Raw genomic sequence first — 24,834 nt, forward strand, 5'->3', positions numbered from 1 at the left:
TGAACAACAAAAACCGCAAATCAGGAAATTTATCGTTTCCCCAGAAAAGGGGAAGAAAACAAATCCAATGAATCATACGACTCCATAGAAATACACACAAACACTCACAAGTCGCATGGCCTGTCACCGGTCACCGAGACCAGGCAGTACCCAGAGTGACAGCAGCCAATCCGCTCGCAGCTTCTGTCAATTCCTGGGAGGCAGAACCCAGAAAAATGAACGCTGATTGGCTGCGGTGGGGTACACCACCTTGGCCTTAAAGAGACCCTGTTACCAATTTTAAACAATTGCAGGTAGAAGCACAGAAAAAAAAATAAAATAAAATAAATCGCGTCAATGTATTTTTGCACCATTTTTTTTCCATCCTATAAATTTTTTTTTAATTATTGATTTGCAATGAGATTCTGAACTTGCCGGAGAACTCACACCCTAAAAAGTATAGATCCCCTAGCTCAGCCCCCTCCCTCCTTGCATGTCGCAGCCCTCCCTTCTTCTGCAAATGTCTAATTACTGTCTGTGCTGAGCCAGCTCCCTTGCCCCTCCCCCAATCCAGCAAAGGAGAATGTATAGAATGTCATTTGAGTGACAGCTCCGAGACTGCTGTCTTCACATGCAAAATGGCGGCACCCAGCAGCAGTCTCAGAGGTTTTGGATGGGTACGTGAGGGAGGATGAAAGGGAAATAAGATGCATTAGATGCTCATATAATCTATTGGGAAGAGGGGGCAGCACAGCGGCTAAATGGTTAGCACTTCTGCCTCGCAATACGCGGGTTCAAATCCCAACCATGGCACCACCTGCCTGGAGCTTGCATGTTCTCCCTGTGCCTGCGTGGGTTCCCTCTGGGTACTCCAGTCTCCTCCCACACGCCAAAGACATGCTGGGAGGATAACTGGCTCCTGTCTAAATTGTCCCTAGTATATGAATGTGCATTAGGGACCTCAGATTGTACGCTCCTTGGGGGCGGGGACTGTCAATGTACAATAAATATGTAAAGCGCTGCGAAAATTGATGGCGCTAAGTACCTGAAATAAATAAAATGAAGGCTCTGGTGATGGCCTCTTTACGTGCCTCATTTTGGTAACGTGGGCCGATGGGAAGCAAAAACCAGTCCATCAAAAAACAAAAACACGCTACGGTATTATATCTAAAGGTACGTGACCAATGGTGGCCAGAGCAGTCAGTCCAAGTCATTGTATCGCGGTATATGGGCGCCGGCGAACCAAAGTCATTGTATGGCGGTACACGGGCGCCGGCGAACCAAAGTCATTGTATGGCGGTACACGGGCGCCGGCGAACCAAAGTTATTGTATGGCGGTACACGGGCGCCGGCGAACCAAAGTCATTGTATCGCGGTACACGGGCGCCGGCGAACCAAAGTCATTGTATCGCGGTACACGGGCGCCGGCGAACCAAAGTCATTGTATCGCGGTACACGGGCGCCGGCGAACCAAAGTCATTGTATCGCGGTATACGGGCGCCGGCGAACCAAAGTCATTGTAACGCGGTATATGGGCGCTGGCGAACCATAGTCATTGTATCGCGGTATACGGGCGCTGGCGAACCAAAGTCATTGTATCGCGGTATACGGGCGCCGGCGAACCAAAGTCATTGTATCGCGGTATACGGGTGCTGGTGAACCAAAGTCATTGTATCGCGGTATACGGGTGCTGGTGAACCAAAGTCATTGTATCGCGGTATACGGGCGCTGGTGAACCAAAGTCATTGTATCGCGGTATACGGGCGCTGGTGAACCAAAGTCATTGTATCGCGGTATACGGGCGCCGGTGAAACAAAGTCATAGTATCGCGGTATACGGGCTCTGGTGAACCAAAGTCATTGCATCGCGGTATACGGGCGCCGGCGAACCAAAGTCATTGTATCGCGGTATACGGGCGCTGGTGAACCAAAGTCATTGTATCGCGGTATACGGGCGCCGGCGAACCAAAGTCATTGTATCGAGGTATACGGGCGCCGGTGAACCAAAGTCATTGTATCGAGGTATACGGGCGCCGGCGAACCAAAGTCATTGCGTCGCGGTATACGGGCGCCGGCGAACCAATGTCATTGCATCGCGGTATACGGGCGCCGGCGAACCAAAGTCATTGTATCGAGGTATACGGGCGCCGGCGAACCAAAGTCATTGTATCGAGGTATACGGGCGCCGGTGAACCATAGTCATTGTATCGCGGTATACGGGCGCCGGTGAACCAAAGTCATTGCGTCGCGGTATACGGGCGCCGGCGAACCAAAGTCATTGCATCGCGGTATACGGGCGCTGGTGAACCAAAGTCATTGCATCGCGGTATACGGGCGCTGGTGAACAATGAACTCTTATGAAATGACAGTAAAAGGTCAGCAGAGAAAAGGGCATTTTGGGGCGTGCGTCTGGGGCGTGCGTCTTCAGCCAAAACTTTATTGATCGGTTCCCTTTAATATTTGCTGAACGGAGCCCGGCACAGCTGACTGGTGATTTGGTTCTTCTACACCGGCATTAGAGACCCCCCCATACAAGTCAATGTGAACGCATGACAACCCCCCCTTTCCCCACCACCACCCATGTGCACTGCAGCCAGGTCCATGGTCACTATTAAAGGACAGGTCCACGGTAACCCCAATGAAGCCCGGGCAGCACTAAACCTGAAGGCCTCAAGGTCCATTTGTAGCAAGCGACTGCAGAATGACTGTCGCCTAAATTCAAATTATTAAAAACATTTAAAATGAAAATAAATAAAATAAAAATGTTTAAAAAATAAAATGTTTTCTGTAAATCAGATTTAGCGACTTAAGCTGCCCATACACGTATAGATTTTCGTTCAAGAATATTCGTTGGATTTTCTAATCGTTCCTTGGGGGGGGGGGGGGGTCAAATTGATGTTCATGTTTGCTGGCAGTGATGGTAAAAATTTGAAGGGGCAGGAAGGAAAACATTTCTTCAAACGAATTTTCAGCCAGTGTATGTGGTGATCGTTCAGAAATGACATTCATTTTAAAGTCGAATGTTAAAAGCAAAAGACAGTTTTCGGACGACATTCATCCATTCATTGAATATGCAAAGAATTTTTCGTACGACTTTTCTTAGGAATATTCTCATTTGAAAATGTACACGTGTATGGCCGGCTTTACGCCCCGGTCCCCGACTCACACCGGGCCCCGACTCACACCGGCCCCCGACTCACACCGGCCCCCGACTCACACCGGCCCCCGACTCACACCGGCCCCCGACTTTGAAACTGTGCGGATTGCAGTGAAGTCGCACGATTTCAAAGTCGAATGATGTGCCGATTTGAGGTGCGATTTGTAAGATATCCGACGCAGATGTCTATGCAAAATCGCACCAAAAGCAGCGCATGTACTACTGTAGAAATCGGTGCGGCTCCGACCGACGCACCGATAGGACCGCGTAATTGCGGACAACAGGGTGCGACTTGCCAATGCGATTTGAAAGTCGTATGGGATGCAAATCGCACCAAAAGCAGCGCATGTACTACTGTAGTAATCGGTGCGGCTCCGACCGACCGCACCGATAGGACGGCGTAATTGCGGACAACAGGGTGCGACTTGCCAATGCGATTCAGAAGCCGTAGGGGACACAAATTGCATGGCAAGTCGCACCCGGTGTGACCGGGGACTCAGTGCTCTGTCCTGGGGTTCGGCTCCCCTTTCAAACAACTCGACTTCACCAAACGAGGCTGAACATACATACAGATGAGCGACGGGAAGTTTAGAGCGCAAGCTCCTCTTCCCACTTGCTCAGACTGCGCCCTATAAAACGCCTACAAATGAGTCTGTGAGCAGCTGGAGGGGTGCTGTGGGACTACAACTCCCATCCGGCGGAGCATGCCGAGCTCCCTGGATGAAGTTGGCGCTGGCTGGACTGTGCAGCCCCTCCTAGCTCAGGGCAGCTTCCTCCCCCTCCAAGCCCAGGATGGCTCCCTCTCCTCTCCGCAGCCAGGTCATCCATTGTGCTGCTCACACATCCTCCTCTGTGCGGGGAATCCGCTCTTCACCTGTTTGTAATCCCAACCTAACAAAACCGGTCTGGCTGCTCGCTGGCTGCAATTGAAGTTTTCATAGAGAGGGATGGGGGGGCATGAGGCTGGCATGGGGAAAGGGGGGGGTGGTAATAAATGCATGCAGGGGCCACACACACACTTACCTCTCTGCTTGCACACTGCTCACCCAGGCTGGTCAGAGAGGGACTGGAGGGTCCACAATGAAGAGGACAGGGCAGGCTGAGAATGGAGTCCCCCAGGCTGAGCTCTCCAGGCTGGGATCACGTCACTGCTGCTCAATCTGCTGCAGTCACTCCCCCCTCCTCTCTCTCCTCTCTCCTCCTCTCTCTCCTCTCTCTCTCTTTTCCTTTATCTCTGCCCAGAACTCACAACTGTTAACTGAGCAGCAGCCTGGAGGAGGGGGAGGGGGCAGCAAGGCTCAGGGGGGAGCACAGGAGGGGGAAAAAAGAAAAAAAAGTTTTCAGGGTCCAGCAAAGTGAGGAAAGTTCGGAGGAGTCTTCAGGCTCTGCCCTTTTATGGAAGTGAATAAAAAGCCAGGATTGGAGCCAACATCCGGGCCTCTCAGTGCAGGGATGGGGGGAGGCTCTCTGCTCTCCCCTTCTCCCTCTAGGAAGGAAGCAATGCTCTCTCTCTCCAGACTGCTAAACCAGCCACACTCCTTCCTGCCCCCGTCCAATCACAGGACGCGGAGGATGCAAGTCGCCGACTTTGGCAGCGCAGCTCAGCTGTCAATCATCGGCGGTGACGTCAGCCGCTCCGCTCCGCGGGGATTCTTCGCATATATTATGACCCGCGTCATATAATGTATGGCTCATATAAATATGTATCAATAATGTATCCTATGATGTAAAATATGTATAAATAATGTATCCTATAATGTAAAATATGTATAAATAATGTATCCTATGATGTAAAATATGTATTATATAAATAATAGATCATGTAATAGATGTGTCATATATGTATCATATGTAGAATGGATGTATGATATAAATAATGTATCATATGATGTAAAATATGTATAAATAATGTATCCTATGATGTAAAATATGTATAAATAATGTATCCTATGATATAAAATATGTATCAATAATGTATCCTATGATATAAAATAAGTATAAATAATGTTCCTATAATGTAAAATATGTATTATATAAATAATGGATCATATAAATAATAGATCATGTAATAGATGTGTCATATATGTATCATATGTAGAATGGATGTATGATATAAATAATGTATCATATGATGTAAAATATGTATAAATAATGTATCCTATGATGTAAAATATGTATAAATAATGTATCCTATAATGTAAAATATGTATTATATAAATAATGGATCATATAAATAATAGATCATGTAATAGATGTGTCATATATGTATCATATGATGTAAAATATGTATAAATAATGTATCATATGATGTAAAATATGTATAAATAATGTATCATATGATGTAAAATATTTATTATATAACTAATGGATCATATAATAGATGTGTAATATAATAAATGTATAATATAAATAATAGATCGTGTAACAGATGTGTCATATATGTATCATATGTAGAATGGATGTATGATATAAATAATGTATCATGTAATAGACGTATCATATGTATAATAAATGTATCATATAAATAATAGCTGGATCATATAACTGGTGTCATATATTATTATTATACAGGATTTATGGCGCCAACAGTTTGCTCAGCGCTGTACAATATAACGGGAGACAATACAGATCAATACAGATCAACACAAGAGGAATAGGAGGCCCTGATCCTGGGAGCTTACAATCTAAGAGGGAGGGGCTGATCCTGGGAGCTTACAATCTAAGAGGGAGGGGCTGATCCTGGGAGTTTACAATCTAGGAGGGAGGGGCTGATCCTGGGAGTTTACAATCTAGGAGGGAGGGGCTGATCCTGGGAGTTTACAATCTAAGAGGGAGGGGCTGATCCTGGGAGTTTACAATCTAAGAGGGAGGGGCTGATCCTGGGAGTTTACAATCTAGGAGGGAGGGGCTGATCCTGGGAGTTTACAATCTAAGAGGGAGGGGCTGATCCTGGGAGTTTACAATCTTGGAGGGAGGGGCTGATCCTGGGAGTTTACAATCTAGGAGGGAAGGGCTGATCCTGGGAGCTTACAATCTAAGAGGGAGGGGCTGATCCTTGGAGCTTACAATCTAGGAGGGAGGGGATGATCCTGGGAGTTTACAATCTAAGAGGGGGAGGGGCTGATCCTGGGAGTTTACAATCTAGGAGGGAGGGGCTGATCCTGGGAGTTTACAATCTAGGAGGGAGGGGCTGATCCTGGGACCTTACAATCTAAGAGGGAGGGGCTGATTCTGCGAGTTTACAATCTAAGAGGGAGGGGATGATCCCGGGAGCTTACAATCTAGGAGGGAGGGGCTGATCATGGGAGTTTACAATCTAAGAGATATGTATCATATGTAGAAAGGATGTATCATATAAATAATGTATCCTGTAATAGATGTATCATATACAAGATGTATAATATGTATATAAATGTATCCTATATTAGATGTATAAAAGATGGATCATATAATGGATGTGTCATATATATATCATATGTAGAATCAGGGCAGACTGACAACTCATGGGGCCCCCGTGCAATAGGGGTTCATGGGGCCCCTGTGTCCTCGCCCACACTCAAAAAAAGCTTATAAAAAGGTACCAGGGCCATTTCATGGGGCCCCCTACTGACCCCGGGCCCTCGGGCAGTGCCCGAGTGCTCGAATGGTCAGTCCGCCCCTGTGTAGAATGCATATATCATATAAATAATGTATCATGTAATATATGTATCATATGAAAGATGTATAATATGTATAAATAATGTATCCTGTAATAGATGGATCATATAATAGATGTGCAATACAATAGAGGTATAATATGTATACGGTAATAGATGTATTATATATGTATAATATGTAGAAATGATGTATCCCATAATAGATGTATAATAAAAGTATCATATAATAAATAAAGATGTATATTATACATAATAGATGTGTGTTATGTATTATAGATGCATCATATGTGTAATAAATGTGTCATAAAAATAATAGATGTATCATAAATTAGCTGTATCCTATGATTATTATTATACAGTATTTATAAAGCGCCGATAGTTGGCTCAGCGCTGTACATTACAAAGGGGGACAGAACATGTGACAGAACAATACAATGCAAAACATGAGGGGATTGAGGGCCCTGCTCTTTCGAGTTTACAATCTAGGAGGATGTATTCTTTAGATAAATGTATGATATAAATAATAGATGTATCATATCACAGATGTCTAATAGAATTATTATATACAAATGTATCCTATAATAGAAGTATAATATTATAGATGTATATTATGTATAATAGAAGTATCATACTATATGTATATTAGATGTATCCATCCTATAACAAATGTATTATATGATAGATGTATTCATTACATAAATGTATCCTATAAATAATAGATGTATAATAAATGTGTCCTATAATGGATGTCTCATATCACTGATGTATCCTATAATACAAGTATCATATTATGATTGTATAATATATATATAAAATAGATGTATATTATGTATAATAGATGAATCCTATAATAACTGTATCATATGAGATGTATAATATGTATATAGAGGAGGACTGGAAATACAAGCTGTATAGGAGAGAGGTGTTCATTCTTTCCTCACCCTAAACTAGGTGCCAAATTGCCCCGCCCCCTCCATGAAATTATTTTTTTTCTTAATTTAAGTTTTTTTTTTTGCGCTGCTAATCAGCACTTCTACATTTAGAAAGATTTATGTGTTGCCCCCCCCCCCCCGGATTCTGCACATGTGCAGATGTATCCGAAGCCTTCCGGTCCCAAGTGATCCCTGCGGCACATATGAGCATGCGTAAAAACAACTATTACAAAAGTCCCCAACTTTCGCATGTTTTGCACATGCGTGGGAAATCTTGTACATGTGCACAGATGTGCCAATGGGGTCTGCTAGGACCGAAAGGTAGGGCAGAACTCTTTGGCACGTCTGCACATGCTCCATAATGGTGGCGCTGGAGTGGGCGGAGCCACAAAAGTGGGATAATGAAGTCAAACTAAAGGAGAAACTATTTTTCCTCGTTTTGGATGGAGTAAGGGAGGGTTACACCCCCCTATCGGATTGTTTTTTGCAATCTGTGTCAAATAGGGAAGATTCCCCTTCACTTCTAGTCCCATTCCTCAACAGGAAGTGAGGGAATCCCTGGATGTCACTAGAACTAGTGTTCCCATTGGAGGATATCCCCGCTATCCTGTTCTGGTGACAACCTAAAATGTGGGATCTTCTTTGACTTTTTCAGTGATAATGTTCAACAGGACAAACAGAGAGGGGGAATCTCCCTAACGGGGACACAGACAACAATAAACACCTTACAGGGGGTCTGATCCCTCCCCACTCCATTCAACAGTAAAAAAAAAAAAAGTTTTGCCTTTAGTTATACTTGAAAGTGCATCTCTAAGCAAAACTTCTTTTTTTTTTTTTTTATGTTAGAGTGGGAAAGGGGTTAGACTCTCTGTCAGATGCTACTCACTGTCTGTGTCCCCCATTTGTGACCATGATTGGTACCCAGAGCAGGAATACAGAGGGAATCTTCCAATAGGGGACACCTCTTCCGGTGACAACTGGCAAAGAGCAGAATTCCTCTCACTTCCTGTTGTGTCTCCAGACAGGAAGTGAAAGGAAATTTCCCCAATGTGACATGAACAGCAAAGGAACAGCCGGCGGGGGTTCTAACCCTTCCCTACTCTGTATAAAATGAAATAGACAGTTTTGGTTGGAGTGAAGCTTGGATATAGTATTGGATTTATATCAAAGATGTTTTGATGATATCATTTATGTCGGGAAAGGATCGGGAAGATATTATCCAATCACAGACGACTTCCTGCCCTATGATCACAACGTCATCAGCAGCTGAATTCAGAGCACAAAGCGTAGAAATTGTCTTTAGGTCGGAGTATAGCCACAGCCTGGCTCCCATTGACTTTAAAGCACCACCTCTGGGCTCAGGCCCCACCCCCTCAGCATTTTTTTTCTTACATTTACCTTTTCCAAAGTCCTTATGCCGGTCACGTGATGCTCAGGGTCCTCTCTGGTTCTTCTCCAGCAATGGGTGATCCTCAGTGATGCAAAAGCATCAAGCTCCGCTCTCTACCTTATAATAACATGAGTTCAGGACGCCATAGTGACGCAGTGGGTGGGCCCATGACACCCTGCACTCACAATACATCCTTGGCCTTATGGGTGAAGGATGACTGGTGTCATTCAGTCTGGAAAAACTGAGGACATCTAGTGGCAGAATGGGATTACAGCAGGAGAGAAGACAAGGATTACAGCCCGGGTTGTTCGTATTATTTTTCTATACAGAAAATAATGATTTGAACCCCCTGCAGATTTAGTACCTTTGCCCCCCTACAGAGCAACGAAGGGTCTGTAATTTTTATCATTGGTGTATTTTAAATGACAGAATATCAACCAAAACAAAAAACACGATACAAATGTTATAAATGGAGTTGCAGTTCAGTGAGTAAAATAAGTATTTGATCCCCCACCAACCAACAATGATTCTGGCTCCCACAGACTGGCCATGTGCTCATGTGGTACACAGATCAGTCCTGTCAATGGAAGAAGGCGCTCCTAATGACAACTCGTTATGTGTATAATAGACCCGTCCACAGAATCTCTTTCTTCCATCCAAACCTCACCACCACCATGGGCAAGACCAAAGAGCTGTCAGAGGACATCAAGGACAATATGGTAGACCTGCACAAGGCTGGAATGGGCTACAAGACCATCTGCAAGAAGCTTGGTGAGAAGGAGACAACTGTTGGAGCGATTATTCGCCAAAGGAAGAAATACAAAATACACATCAATCGCCCTCCTCGTTCTGGAGCTCCATGAAGGATTTCATCTCATGGGGTCAGGATGATCATGACAAAAGTGAGGGATCAGCCCAGAACTACACGGGAGGAGCTTGTGAATGATCTCAAGGCAGTTGGGACCACAGTCACCAAACCAACCATTGGTAACAGAATACACCACCATGGATTGAAATCCTGCAGTGCCTGCAAGGTCCCCCTCCTCAGGAAGGCACATGTACAGCCCATCTGAAGTTTGACAATGAACATCTAAATGATTCGGAGAAGGACTTGGAGAAAGTGCTGTGGTCAGAGGAGATCAAAATTGAGCTCTTTGTCATTAACTCGACTCGCTGTGTTTGGAGGAAGAGAAATGCTGACTATGACCTTAAGAACACCATCCCTACAGTCCAGCACGGAGGTGGAAACATTCTGCTTTGGGCCTGTTTCTCTGCTAAAGGTACAGGCCGACTTTGCCGCATTGAGGGGCCAATGGAAGGGGCCATGTATTGTAAAATCTTGGATGGGAACCTTCTTCCCTCAGCCAGAACACTGAAGAACGGTCGTGGATGGGTCTTCCAACATGACAATGACCCAAAACATACCGCCAAGGCAACAAAGGAGAGGCTCAAGAAGAAGCACATGAGGGTCTTGGAGTGGCCTAGCCGGTCTGCAGACCTTAATCCTATAGAAAATGTATGGATGGAGCTGAAACTTCGAGTTGCCAAGCAACGGCCAAGAAACACTAAGGATTTAGAGAAGATCTATAAAGAAGAGTGGACCAAAATCCCTCTTGAGATGTCTGCAAACCTGGGAACCAACTACAAGAAACGTCGCACCTCTGTGCTCGCCAACAAGGGTTCCTCCACAAGCTACAAGGAACGTCTCACCTCTGTGCTCGCAACAAGGGTTTCTCCACCAACTACAATGAACGTCTCACCTCTGTGCTCGCCAACAAGGGTTCCTCCACCAACTACAAGGAACGTCTCACCTCTGTGCTCGCCAACAAGGGTTCCTCCACCATCTACAGGAAACGTCTCACCTCTGTGCTCGCCAACAAGGGTTCCTCCACCAACTACAAGGAACGTCTCACCTCTGTGCTCACCAACAAGGGTTCCTCCACCAACTACAAGGAACGTCTCACCTCTGTGCTCGCCAACAAGGGTTCCCCCACCAACTACAAGAAACGTCTCACCTCTGTGCTCACCAACAAGGGTTCCTCCACCAAGTACAGAAAAAAGTCTCACGTCTGTGCTCGCCAACAAGGGTTCCTCCACCAACTGCAAGGAACATCTCACCTCTGTGCTCGCCAACAAGGGTTTCTCTACCAACTACAAGACACATCTCACCTCTGTGCTCGCCAACAAGGGTTCCTCCACCAACTACAAGAGACGTCTCACCTCTGTGCTCACCAACAAGGGTCCCTCCACCAATTACAAGGAATGTCTCACCTCTGTGCTCGCCAACAAGTGTTCCTCCACCAACTGCAAGGAACGTCTCACCTCTGTGCTCGCCAACAAGGGTTCCTCCACCATCTACAGGAAACGTCTCACCTCTGTGCTCGCCAACAAGTGTTCCTCCACCAACTACAAGGAAAGTCTCACCTCTGTGCTCGCCAACAAGGGTTCCTCCACCATCTACAGGAAACGTCTCACCTCTGTGCTCACCAACAAGAGTCCCTCCACCAACTACAAGGAACGTCTCACCTCTGTGCTTGCCAACAAGGGTTCCTCCACCAACTACAAGAAATGTCTTACCTCTGTGCTCACCAACAAGGGTCCCTCCACCAACTACAAGAAACGTCTCACCTCTGTGTTCACCAACAAGGGTTCCTCCACTAACTACAAGGAACGTCTCACCTCTGTGCTCGCCAACAAGGGTTCCTCCCCCAACTACAAGGAACGTCTCACCTCTGCGCTCGCCAACAAGGGTTCCTCCACCAACTACAAGGAACGTCTCACCTCTGTGCTCGCCAACAAGGGTTCCTCCACCAACTACAAGGAACGTCTCACCTCTGTGCTCACCAACAAGGGTTCCTCCACCAACTTCAAGGAACGTCTCACCTCTGTGCTCACCAACAAGGGTTCCTCCACCAACTACAAGGAACGTCTCACCATGATTATAATGGGACTTCTTCGCTGTTCTGTTTTTTTAATGATTGTATTCCATACATAGATTTTCAGATTCTCCCTCTAGTGGACAGTTGTAGGTTAGGCAGTACAGTCAGCACTCCTGCTGAACAATTGCTGAGATAGCATTGATAAGCTGTATGGAGAGTCTGTTGTATATTAGTTTTTGGAGAAAATGAAGAGACTTGGGCCGCTGTCATGCGGGTGATTCTGCTGCAGGTGACACATCCCCAGGAGGGGCTCCCCTGCTTGGCTGGAATGGTGTGGAATCTCCTTCTCTAAGGGGGTGACATCACTCCTGTGACACGGCACCAATTCTGAGGCTCCCTTCAAACCTTGCAGAGTACGCCCCTTTTTGCAGGTATTGACGTGTTCCCGCACCTCATGTTTAGGCAGCCCGTCCATTTCAAAGGGCCGCCCTACGTGTGAGAAACGTGCCAGTGAAGGGCCCGGCCCATTGTAAAACACTGAGCTGCACCAAAACGCATGACAGAGCGGTGCCTTGCTTCCTGGCACATGCAAATGCCATGTGTTAGCAGGATACATAGGGGGCGCCATTAGGAATGAGACATGAATGGCACCGCAACATGGCAGCGCGTTCAGTGCATTGCAGAAAAGCGCATTATTTTGCATGCGTTCCCACAACTCACACATGTGACCGAATCTTGAGAGCAGGAAGCAGAGACTGCACATGGAATTGGGGGGGGCACTGCATGGGGGAGGGGGAGGGCACTGCATGGGGGAGGGGGGCACTGCATGGAGAGTTCCTACCTACAAGCTGGAAGGTGTAGTGACAGCAGCTTCAGAGCAACAAACATTTGTGCCGGGGATGAGAGGATTTGTACTGGGAGGGGGATGGGAGAGAGGATTTGTACTGGGAGGGGGATTGGGGGAGAGAGGATTTTTACTGGGAGGGGGATTGGGGAGAGAGAAGATTTGTACTGGGAGGGGGGTGGGGGGGAGAGGATTTGTACTAGGATTGGGATTGGGGGGAGAGAGGATTTGTACTGGGAGGGGGGTGGGGGGAGAGGATTTGTACTGGCAGTGGGATTGGGGGAGAGAGGATTTGTACTGGAAGGGGGATTGGGGGGGAGAGAGGATTTGTACTGGGAGGGGGGTGGGGGGAGAGGATTTGTACTGGCAGTGGGATTGGGGGAGAGAGGATTTGTACTGGAAGGGGGATTGGGGGGGAGAGAGGATTTGTACTGGGAGGGTGGTAGGGGGGGTCCTGACAAATGCCATACAGCCATCGCTGGGGTGTATGGAGACAGGAAGCGGCTGCAAAGAGGCCCAATTCCAGAAAACTGAATGACACCCATCTGGGGTCCAGATCTCAGCCGTGTCCCTAAAGACGACTTTTTTGTGTTCTTTTTATTTATTAATTTTCATGTGTGTCTCATTTGGGAGATTTTTCCTCCACCTCCTGTCCCAGAGACACAACAGGAAGTAAGGAGAAATCTTCACCAAGTGAAGGAAATCCCCTCTTATACAAGTGTCCCCCATTGGAAGATTTCCCCTCTACTGCTGTTCTGGTGACACCAGAAGGAGTGGCAAGGGTGAATCCCCTCAGTGGGGACACCGAGAGCAATAAAAACCTGACAGAGGTTCTAGAGTCCTATTGCAGTATGATGGGTCAGGGGGGATTCCCCCTTTAAGTCATATTGCAGTATGATAGGTTGGAAGGGGAGTCTGCCTTTAAGTCATATTGCAGTATGATAGGTTTGGGGGAGTTCCCCTTTAAGTCATAGTCATATTGCAGTATGACAGGTCTGGGGGTGTCCCCCTTTAAGTTATATTGCTGTATGATAGGTTGGGGGGAGTCCCCCTTTAAGTCATATTGCAGTATGATAGGTTGGGGGAAGTCCCCCTTTAAGTCATATTGCAGTATGATAGGTTGGGGGGAGTCCCCCTTTAAGTCATATTGCACTATGATAGGTTTGGGGGAGTTCCCCTTTAAGTCAGTCATACTGCAGTATGACAGGTTGGGGGGTGTCCCCCTTTAAGTTATATTGCTGTATGATAGGTCGGGGGGTCCCCCTTTAAGTCATATTGCAGTATGATAGGTTGGGGGGAGTCCCCCTTTAAGTCATATTGTAGTATGATAGGTCGGGGGGTCCCCCTTTAAGTCATATTGCAGTATGATAGGTTGGGGGGAGTCCCCCTTTAAGTCATATTGCAGTATGATAGGTTGGGGGGGTCCCCCTTTAAGTCATATTGCAGTACGATAGGTTGGGGGGGTCCCCCTTTAAGTCATATTGTAGTATGATAGGTCGGGGGGAGTCCCCCTTTAAGTCATATTGCAGTACGATAGGTTGGGGGGAGTCCCCCTTTAAGTCATATTGCAGTACGATAGGTTGGGGGGGTCTCCCTTTAAGTCATATTGTAGTATGATAGGTCGGGGGAAGTCCCCCTTTAAGTCATATTACAGTATGATAGGTTGGGGGGTGTCCCCCTTTAAGTCATATTGCAGTACGATAGGTTGGGGGGGGTCCCCCTTTAAGTCATATTGCAGTACGATAGGTTGGGGGGGGGTCCCTGCCGTGGTCCTGCAATGCTCTGCTTGTTGTTGTCACGGATGGGAGGAGGAGGACAATGGTGCTGGTTGGAGGATGAGCCGAGTATACTATATAAAGTCTTCTCGTGGTACGGGGGGGGGGTGTTGGGCGTGGCCCTGACATCGGCCCCCTCCAGCAGTAATGGATGAGGTTGGGCTGTAGGTGACACGGCGTGCGGATCCAAACCCTGTCGCTTGGGATCCTTATTAGGATATTAGTGCGGTGCAGGCCAGGCCGCTCTCCAACACTCACACCACAGATCCTTCCAGCTGCTGAACGTGATGCAATATGTCCCCCCCCCAATTCCCTGAAAGTCCCAAACTCCATCTTTTATTGTCCGATAAATCTCCCCCCCCCAGAGAAGGGAAGGAATCCCAGTCCTGGGAGAGGAACTTATGAAGCTTCTTCTTTGTAGGATCTGGTGAGGGTCCACCAAGACCACCAAGTCCATGGCAGCCCCACCAGCACAACATTCTCGGGGGCTCCTTTACTCCCCCCCGGCTCAGAAACGTCACGCCCTGCTTCTGTGATTGGCTGATTTTCCCAGCAGTCCAGAGATACAAGTCAGATATTGGGCATCCCCTGCAACACAAATGTCATGTGTGGCTGAGATACTTCCAGGGAGAGATCACGTCCAAGGCTCGGGTCACACCTCTGCGCTTTGCGTTTGATCCGCTTCTGCGGTGCTTTTTGAGATGCGTTTTCCATTTTTGCACATTTGTTTTTGATGCGTTTTATGTTTTTTTTTCAACTTGTTGCTGAGCAGATTAAAACGCAAAACGCATCACAAACACTCCACATGCTTTTCTGCGGCGTCTCCATTGAAGTCTATAGAACCAAAAACGCAACATTTTACGTTTAAAAAAGTCCCCGTCCCTTTCCAAAAACCGCACCGGGGTGAAAATGCGGAGATGAGAACGTGTCCCATAGGACATCATGTTACATGGACTGCTGTGCGTTTCTGCAAAACGCAACAGAAAACGCTTAGATGTGAGTGAAGGGATGCAGACCCCGCCGCTTCCCTCATTACAGCCCAGCTGATGGATGATGATGAAGTCGCTCCCAGTCCCTCTGCACAGGACACAGAGACACAAACAGAGACTTCTTCAGGATACAACCGGAATCTCCTCCGTTTATTACGATCCCTGCGATGCGCAGAGATCCCCCGGAGGGGGCGGGGCTTATTTTCAGTAAAAGTGGAGTTGCACTTTAATTTCACTTTCCCCCAAGGGTGACAATTCACTGACACCGTCCAATGGGAAGTCACGGGGGTTCATCTCTTCTGGGGAGGATATTTCCCATTGTGGAGTCCCGGAATGCTCCGCCCACTTGGTTGGATCCATGCGTCCCTGCTGGGATGGATGTGTTGCGTGTTGTACAGAACACGTCCCGTTGCTGGCTGTTGTATGTTTGCATTTCATTACCCCCCCCCCCCCCTCTCCTGCTCACTCGGCTCTGCAGAGTCATTCATTTACAGGCCGCTTGGCAGCGAGTCCCAGTAACCTTTTAGGAGGGGAGGAGGCGGCGGCGGCATGCAAAGCACACATCAGGTCGCAATGAGCGCCCAACGGCTTCACTTCCATAAAATACACGCAAGACATGCGAGGAAAATAGAGCCCAAAGCAAAACCAGTGCAGGAAAAAAGGAGAAAATTAAAAGGAAAAGTAGCAAATGTTATTGCAATTCTCTTCTTCAGTCTGGAGCTCCCCTCCCCCCCCTCCCCCCGCAGTGTTACCTTCCTGCCACTAGATGTCCTTAGTTCTGGGTTGAGTGACAGCCAGCATCATACAACTCACTTCCTCTGAGCCCAGGTTGTCATGGATCCGCCCCCAATCTGTGACTGGACAGTGAAAAGAGAAGCAGCACAGTGATGTCACTCTGCCCTCCCCTTCTATCAGCATGCTCCTTGTCAGCACTGCATGGAGAGTTCCTACCTAAAAGCTGGAGGGTGTAGTGACAGCAGCTTCAGAGCAATAAACATTTGTGCCGGGGATGAGAGGATTTGTACTGGGAGGGGGATGGGATATGTATTGGGAGGGGGACGGGGGAGTGGGATTTGTACTGGGAGGGGGATGGGGGAGTGGGATTTGTACTGGGAAGAGGATTGGGGGGGAGAGGATTTGCAGTGGGAGGGGGATTGAGGGGATTTGTACTGGGGGGGATTGGGGAGAGAGGATTTGTACTGGGAAGGGGATTGGGGGGGGATTTGTACTGGGAGGGGGATTGGGGGGGATTTGTACTGGGAGGGGGATGGGGGGGAGAGGATTTGTACTGGGAGGGTGATTTGTACTGGGAGGGGGATGGGGGGGGAGAGGATTTGTACTGGGAGGGGGATTGGGGGGGGAGAGGATTTGTACTGGGAGGGGGATTGGGGGGGGATTTGTACTGGGAGGGGGATGGGGGGGAGAGGATTTGTACTGGGGGGGGGGATGGGGGGGATTTGTACTGGGAGGGGGATGGGGGGGAGAGGATTTGTACTGGGAGGGGGATGGGGGGGGATTTGTACTGGGAGGGGGATGGGGGGGAGAGGATTTGTACTGGGAGGGGGATGGGGGGGAGAGGATTTGTACTGGGAGGGGGATTGGGGAGGAATTGTACTGGGAGGGGGATGGGGGGGGAGGATTTGTACTGGGAGGGGGATTGGGGAGGAATTGTACTGGGAGGGGGATTGGGGAGGAATTGTACTGGGAGGGGGATTGGGGGAGAGGATTTGTACTGGGAGGGGGATTGGGGGGGGGATTTGTACTGGGAGGGGGATTGGGGGGGGATTTATACTGGGAGGGGGATTGGGGGGGGATTTGTACTGGGAGGGGGATTGGGGAGGAGAGGATAGTTTCAAATCACATGACAAGTCGCGCCCCTTGTCCGCCAGTGAAGCGGTCATATCGGTGCGATTCGATGAAGTCACATGACGTCTTGCATGTTCACACACATGAAGTCGAACGATTTCAAAGTCTAACTGCCACTGACATCGCTGGTGACACTAATACAGGAATAACACGTCACACTGACACTGGACTGACACCGGCTGGGGAGGGGTAACATCACGCAGCAATCATGGGGTTCACTGTGTGCCGACCAATGTATGATGTCTGTACGAGGCGTTGCTTTTCTTTCTGATCCGCCGGTTTCTTTTCACTGCTTTTCAGGAAGAAGAAACAGACGACCGACGTTCCCTGCGCAGTGTTTGTAAACACAGAACTTTGTGATTGGACACAGCTGGTCAGCAGGACTTACCATTGGCTGAAATCTGCTGCCAAACTCATGCCGTGTCCAATCACAGCACGGGTCAGCAGGGGCCACCCCAAACCTGGAAGAAGGCCGATTCCATACATGTATGTGATTGTTCACGGTGGTGGCAGGTACAGGCACAGCCAGCGAGTGCAAATCACACGTGATGTACCGCACTGCATGTATGTGAACACGGGCTCAAAGCAACCACGGACCGCGCAGAGCCCCCCAAAACCTCCAATGTGTCTGGGGGTCTGTACAGCTGCAGGGGCTCTCCGTGTTTCTGGACGATGTATGGTGGATGAAGCCATGGTGGGGTAGATCGGTGGAGCAGATCGGTGGAGCACGTCGGTGGGGCAGGTCGGTGGGGCAGATCGGTGGGGCAGATCAGTGGGGCAGATCAGTGGGGCCTCCATCTCTGGACGATGTATGGTGGATGAAGCCATGGTGGGGCAGATCGGTGGATGAAGCCATGGTGGAGCAGATCAGTGGAGCAGGTCGGTAGGGCAGATCGGTGGAGCACATCGGTGGATGAAGCCATGGTGGGGTAGATCGGTGGGGAAGATCAGTGGAGCACATCGGTGGGGCAGGTCGGTGGGGAAGATCGGTGGGGCAGATCAGTGGGGCCTCCATCTCTGGACGATGTATGGTGGATGAAGCCATGGTGGGGCAGATCGGTGGATGAAGCCATGGTGGAGCAGATCAGTGGAGCAGGTCGGTGGGGCAGATCGGTGGAGCACATCGGTGGATGAAGCCATGGTGGAGCAGATCAGTGGAGCAGGTTGGTGGGGCAGGTCGGTGGAGCAGGTCGGGGGAGCAGGTCGGTGGGGCTTGTCGGTGGGGCAGATCGGTGGGGCAGATCGGTGGGGCCTCAATCTCTGGACGATGTATGGTGGATGAAGCCATGGTGGGGCAGATCGGTGGGGCAGGTCGGTGGGGCCTCAATCTCTGGACGATGTATGGTGGATGAAGCCATGGTGGGGCAGATCGGTGGATGAAGCCATGGTGGAGCAGATCAGTGGAGCAGGTTGGTGGGGCAGGTCGGGGGAGCAGGTCGGTGGGGCCTCAATCTCTGGACGATGTATGGTGGATGAAGCCATGGTGGGGCAGATCGGTGGGGCAGGTCGGTGGGGCAGGTCGGTGGGGCCTCCATCTCTGGACCTACGAGAGGGCGATGGAGCCTACGGCACAAAGCCTCAAGGCTTGGAGGGGAGAGGTATTTGATGCCGGGCGGTCGGTGTTGATGACACGTCTCTCTGTACGGCTCAGATAGAAACCAGCTGTGTAAATGGCTGTGCATTCCTCACTACTGGTATGTGTGTGGGGGGGTGGGGGGTGGTAAATGTAAAGCTTTCTCTGTATGTATCCATCTACTAGGATCTGCAGCCTCATGAGTGAGGAGTGAAGCCAAACCTACTAAAATGTTTATAAAAGAGCCGAGAAATGTGACATCCAGAAGTCTCCCACTAATTGCAGAAATGTGTACACAGTGCGCCCTCCACGCCATCCTAGGATCGCCGCCGCGTTATTACCGCTCTTTCAGGCTGCCATCTCATGCGATACGAACGTCCAGCGGAATATAGAATTATCCAATCAAACCCTCTGCTTACATGAAATAAATACATTCCGTGTGCATCAAGATGGGTTCCATGTCTTACCGCCCATTTCCGTTCTGAAGAAGCCCCTGCCAGCAGCTGCAGAGATGGAGCCGTGTGGCCTGTGTGGAAGCAGTGGTCTCAATGCAGAGATCTGACACCCGTCCATCCGTCTCTCCATCCATCCCTCCCTCCATCCATCCATCCATCCCTCCCTCCATCCATCCATCCATGTCTCCATCCATCCCTCCCTCCATCCATCCATCCATGTCTCCATCCATCCCTCCCTCCATCTATCCGTTTCTCCAACCATCTCTCCCTCCCTCCCTCCAACCATGTCTCCATCCATCCCTCCAACCATGTTTCCATCCATCCATGTCTCCATCCATCCCTCCAACCATGTCTCCATCCATCCATGTCTCCATCCATCCCTCCAACCATGTCTCTATCCATCTCTCCCTCCATCCATGTCTCCATCCAACCATCCATATCTCCATCCATCCCTCCAACCATGTCTCCATCCATATCTCCATCCAACCATGTCTCTATCCAACCATCCATGTCTCCATTCATCCATGTCTCCATCCAACCATGTCTCCATCCATCCCTCCAACCATGTCTCCATCCAACCATCTCTCCCTCCCTCCAACCATGTCTCCATCCTACCATGTCTCCATCCATCCATGTCTCCATCCATCCCTCCAACCATGTCTCCATCCATCCCTCCAACCATGTCTCCATCCATATCTCCATCCAACCATGTCTCTATCCAACCATCCATGTCTCCATTCATCCATGTCTCCATCCAACCATGTCTCCATCCATCCCTCCAACCATGTCTCCATCCAACCATCTCTCCCTCCCTCCAACCATGTCTCCATCCATCCCTCCAACCATGTCTCCATCCTACCATGTCTCCATCCATCCATGTCTCCATCCATCCCTCCAACCATGTCTCCATCCATCTCTCCCTCCAACCATGTCTCCATCCAACCATCCATGTCTCCATCCAACCATCCATGTCTCCATCCATCCATGTCTCCATCCATCCCTCCAACCATGTCTCCATCCATCACTCCCTCCAACCATGTCTCCATCCAACCATCCATGTCTCCATCCATCCATGTCTCCATCCAACCATCCATGTCTCCATCCATCCATGTCTCCATCCAACCATGTTTCCATCCAACCATGTCTCCATCCATCCCTCCAACCATGTCTCCATCCATGTCTCCATCCATCCCTCCAACCATGTCTCCATCCATCCCTCCAACCATGTCTTCATCCATCTCTCCATCCAACCATGTCTCCATCCAACCATCCATGTCTCCATCCAAACATCCATGTCTCCATCCAACCATGTCTCCATCCATCCCTCCAACCATGTCTTCATCCATCTCTCCATCCAACCATGTCTCCATCCAACCATCCATGTCTCCATCCAACCATCCATGTCTCCATCCATCCATGTCTCCATCCATCCCTCCAACCATGTCTCCATCCATCACTCCCTCCAACCATGTCTCCATCCAACCATCCATGTCTCCATCCATCCATGTCTCCATCCAACCATCCATGTCTCCATCCATCCATGTCTCCATCCAACCATGTTTCCATCCAACCATGTCTCCATCCATCCCTCCAACCATGTCTCCATCCATGTCTCCATCCATCCCTCCAACCATGTCTCCATCCATCCCTCCAACCATGTCTTCATCCATCTCTCCATCCAACCATGTCTCCATCCAACCATCCATGTCTCCATCCAAACATCCATGTCTCCATCCAACCATGTCTCCATCCATCCCTCCAACCATGTCTTCATCCATCTCTCCATCCAACCATGTCTCCATCCAACCATCCATGTCTCCATCCAACCATCCATGTCTCCATTCATCCATGTCTCCATCCATCCCTCCAACCATGTCTCCATCCATCACTCCCTCCAACCATGTCTCCATCCAACCATCCATGTCTCCATCCATCCATGTCTCCATCCAACCATCCATGTCTCCATCCATCCATGTCTCCATCCAACCATGTCTCCATCCAACCATGTCTCCATCCAACCATGTCTCCATCCATCCCTCCAACCATGTCTCCATCTATGTCTCCATCCATCCCTCCAACCATGTCTCCATCCATCCCTCCAACCATGTCTTCATCCATCTCTCCATCCAACCATGTCTCCATCCAACCATCCATGTCTCCATCCAAACATCCATGTCTCCATCCAACCATGTCTCCATCCATCCCTCCAACCATGTCTCCATCTCTCCCTCCAACCATGTCTCCATCTCTCCCTCCAACCATGTCTCCATCTCTCCCTCCAACCATGTCTCCATCCATCCCTCCAACCATGTCTCCATCCATCCCTCCAACCATGTCTCCATCCATCCATTCATCTCTCCATCCATCCCTCCCTCCAACCAACCATGTCTCCATCAATCCCTCCATCCATCCATGCCTCCATCCATCCATCCCTCCATCCATCAATCCCTCCAACCATCCATGTCTCCATCCATCCATCCATCCATCCATGTCTCCATGCTTTATTTTGCTGAGAAATCACTTTGAAAAACACTCTCCTAACATTTCTGGCAGTAGCCATCTTGAGTAAGGGCAGACGATTCTTGCAGCATTTACTTCCTGGAATCCATCTGCCCTTAGCTTAGGCATGCAGGCAGGAGGTTGTGCTAAGCTAAAAAAATCCCTCCTCAAGACTCCTGGGATGTGTGACATCATTTGCCTAGGCCAGAAACCAGGAAGTAACTGAAAAAAATATATATATAAAGTTGAAAACAAGTAAATCTGATCTCCTTTCTATGTATTTACTAAGAGCAGCAGAAAGATTTCTCATCGTCCGTGTTATAGAGAGAAGTTCTACCAAATACAGAACGGCCTTCATTTCAATATCTCTGTTACCTGCCCAGAGTTCAGCTTCAATCGTTCACCTGTGTGCAAGGTTCAGCTTCAATCGTTCACCTGTGTGCAAAGTTCAGCTTCAATCGTTCACCTGTGTGCAAAGTTCAGCTTCAATCGTTCACCTGTGTGCAAAGTTCAGCTTCAATCGTTCACCTGTGTGCAAAGTTCAGCTTCAGTCGTTCACCTGTGTGCAAAGTTCAGCTTCAATCGTTCACCTGTGTGCAAAGTTCAGCTTCAATCGTTCACCTGTGTGCAAAGTTCATCTTCAATCGTTCACCTGTGTGCAAGGTTCAGCTTCTATCGTTCACCTGTGTGCAAGGTTCAGCTTCAATCGTTCACCTGTGTGCAAAGTTCAGCTTCAATCGTTCACCTGTGTGCAAAGTTCAGCTTCAATCGTTCACCTGTGTGCAAGGTTCAGCTTCAGTCGTTCACCTGTGTGCAAGGTTCAGCTTCAATCGTTCACCTGTGTGCAAAGTTCAGCTTCAATCGTTCACCTGTGTGCAAGGTTCAGCTTCAGTCGTTCACCTGTGTGCAAAGTTCAGCTTCTATCGTTCACCTGTGTGCAAGGTTCAGCTTCAATCGTTCACCTGTGTGCAAAGTTCAGCTTCTATCGTTCACCTGTGTGCAAGGTTCAGCTTCAATCGTTCACCTGTGTGCAAAGTTCAGCTTCAGTCGTTCACCTGTGTGCAAAGTTCAGCTTCAATCGTTCACCTGTGTGCAAAGTTCAGCTTCTATTGTTCACCTGTGTGCAAAGTTCAGCTTCAATCGTTCACCTGTGTGCAAGGTTCAGCTTCAATCGTTCACCTGTGTGCAAGGTTCAGCTTCAATCGCTCACCTGTGTGCAAAGTTCAGCTTCTATCGTTCACCTGTGTGCAAAGTTCAGCTTCAATCGTTCACCTGTGTGCAAGGTTCAGCTTCAATCGTTCACCTGTGTGCAAGGTTCAGCTTCAATCGCTCACCTGTGTGCAAAGTTCAGCTTCAATCGTTCACCTGTGTGCAAAGTTCAGCTTCTATTGTTCACCTGTGTGCAAAGTTCAGCTTCAATCGTTCACCTGTGTGCAAGGTTCAGCTTCAATCGTTCACCTGTGTGCAAGGTTCAGCTTCAATCGTTCACCTGTGTGCAAGGTTCAGCTTCAATCGTTCACCTGTGTGCAAAGTTCAGCTTCTATCGTTCACCTGTGTGCAAAGTTCAGCTTCAATCGTTCACCTGTGTGCAAAGTTCAGCTTCTATCGTTCACCTGTGTGCAAAGTTCAGCTTCTATCGTTCACCTGTGTGCAAGGTTCAGCTTCAATCGTTCACCTGTGTGCAAGGTTCAGCTTCAATCGTTCACCTGTGTGCAAAGTTCAGCTTCAATCCTTCACCTGTGTGCAAAGTTCAGCTGACACTCTGCATAGGACAAGCATGACAAAAAGGAGGTGACAGCTCCACCTGCTGGGCGGATATGGAAATACAAAATAATAATTATATATATATTTACCTGATTTGTTTCTTTTTCCCCGACCACATTAGATAATGAGAACACAGTCCTGGCCCAAAATCTCCCCCCCAACCCCCCCCCCCCCCCGCATTTCTGTCAGATACGCCCTCTGCACCCAGAAAATTGCTGCCATGACAAATGTTTATTTCTTTGGTTTGTATCGGTGACACAAAAAAGTGGAAAAACAAAAAGCCAAATCTGACCCATTCCACGCAGAACCCCAAAATGGACAAAATTATTGGCACCCTCCATGTAATATTTGGTAGCACACCCCTTGGAGAAATACCTGAAATCAGTGGCTTTCTGTCACCATCAATGAGTTTCCTCCACCTCTCTACTGGAATTTTGGATCGCTCTTCTTCCCCAACTGCTCCGGGTCCCTCAGATTGGAAGGTTCCTTTCCCCAACTGCTCCAGGTCTCTCAGATTGGAAGGTTCCTTTCCCCAACTGCTCCGGGTCCCTCAGATTGGAAGGTTCCTTTCCCCAACTGCTCCAGGTCTCTCAGATTGGAAGGTTCCTTTCCCCAACTGCTCCGGGTCCCTCAGATTGGAAGGTTCCTTTCCCCAACTGCTGGTCTGAGATCTGTCCACAGGAGCTCTATGGGATGGAGATCTGGAATCATTGCTGGCCAGTTCAGTCCTCTCCAGCGCTTTGTCTGACACCATCTCTGGGGGCTTTGTGACGTGTGTTTGGGTCATTGTCCTGCTGGAAGACCCATGACCTCTGATGGAGACCCAACTTTCTGACACCGGGCTCTACATTGCACCCCAGAATTCTTTGGTGGTCTTCAGATTTCATAATGCCATGCACACGGCCAAGACATCCAGTGCCTGAAGCAGCAAAGCAACCCCCAAACCATCAGTGACCCCCCACCATGTGTGACTGGAGGGACTGTGACCCCCCCCACCATGTGTGACTGGAGGGACTGTGACCCCCCTACCATGTGTGACTGGAGGGACTGGATTCTCCTCTTTAGGCCTCATTGCTG

At 48.8% G+C, this 24,834-nt stretch overlaps 1 protein-coding gene across 1 annotated transcript in view; it reads right to left on the bottom strand.

Annotated features, from left to right (window-relative positions):
- The window catches only part of LOC149427468 (fermitin family homolog 2-like), a 44,114-nt gene extending 39,547 nt beyond the window's left edge, over positions 1-4,567 (bottom strand). The window contains exon 1 of the mRNA XM_089667997.1: positions 4,159-4,567. The gene's annotated coding sequence lies outside the window, so the exon portion shown is untranslated. The remainder of the gene's footprint in view (positions 1-4,158) is intronic.
- Between the last annotated feature and the right edge of the window lie 20,267 nt (positions 4,568-24,834).

The sequence above is a fragment of the Staurois parvus genome, unplaced genomic scaffold (genome assembly GCF_062004578.1).
Source record: "Staurois parvus isolate SC_StPar_1 unplaced genomic scaffold, SC_StPar_1.0 ptg003733l, whole genome shotgun sequence".
In the NCBI taxonomy this organism is placed as follows: Eukaryota; Metazoa; Chordata; class Amphibia; order Anura; family Ranidae; genus Staurois; species Staurois parvus.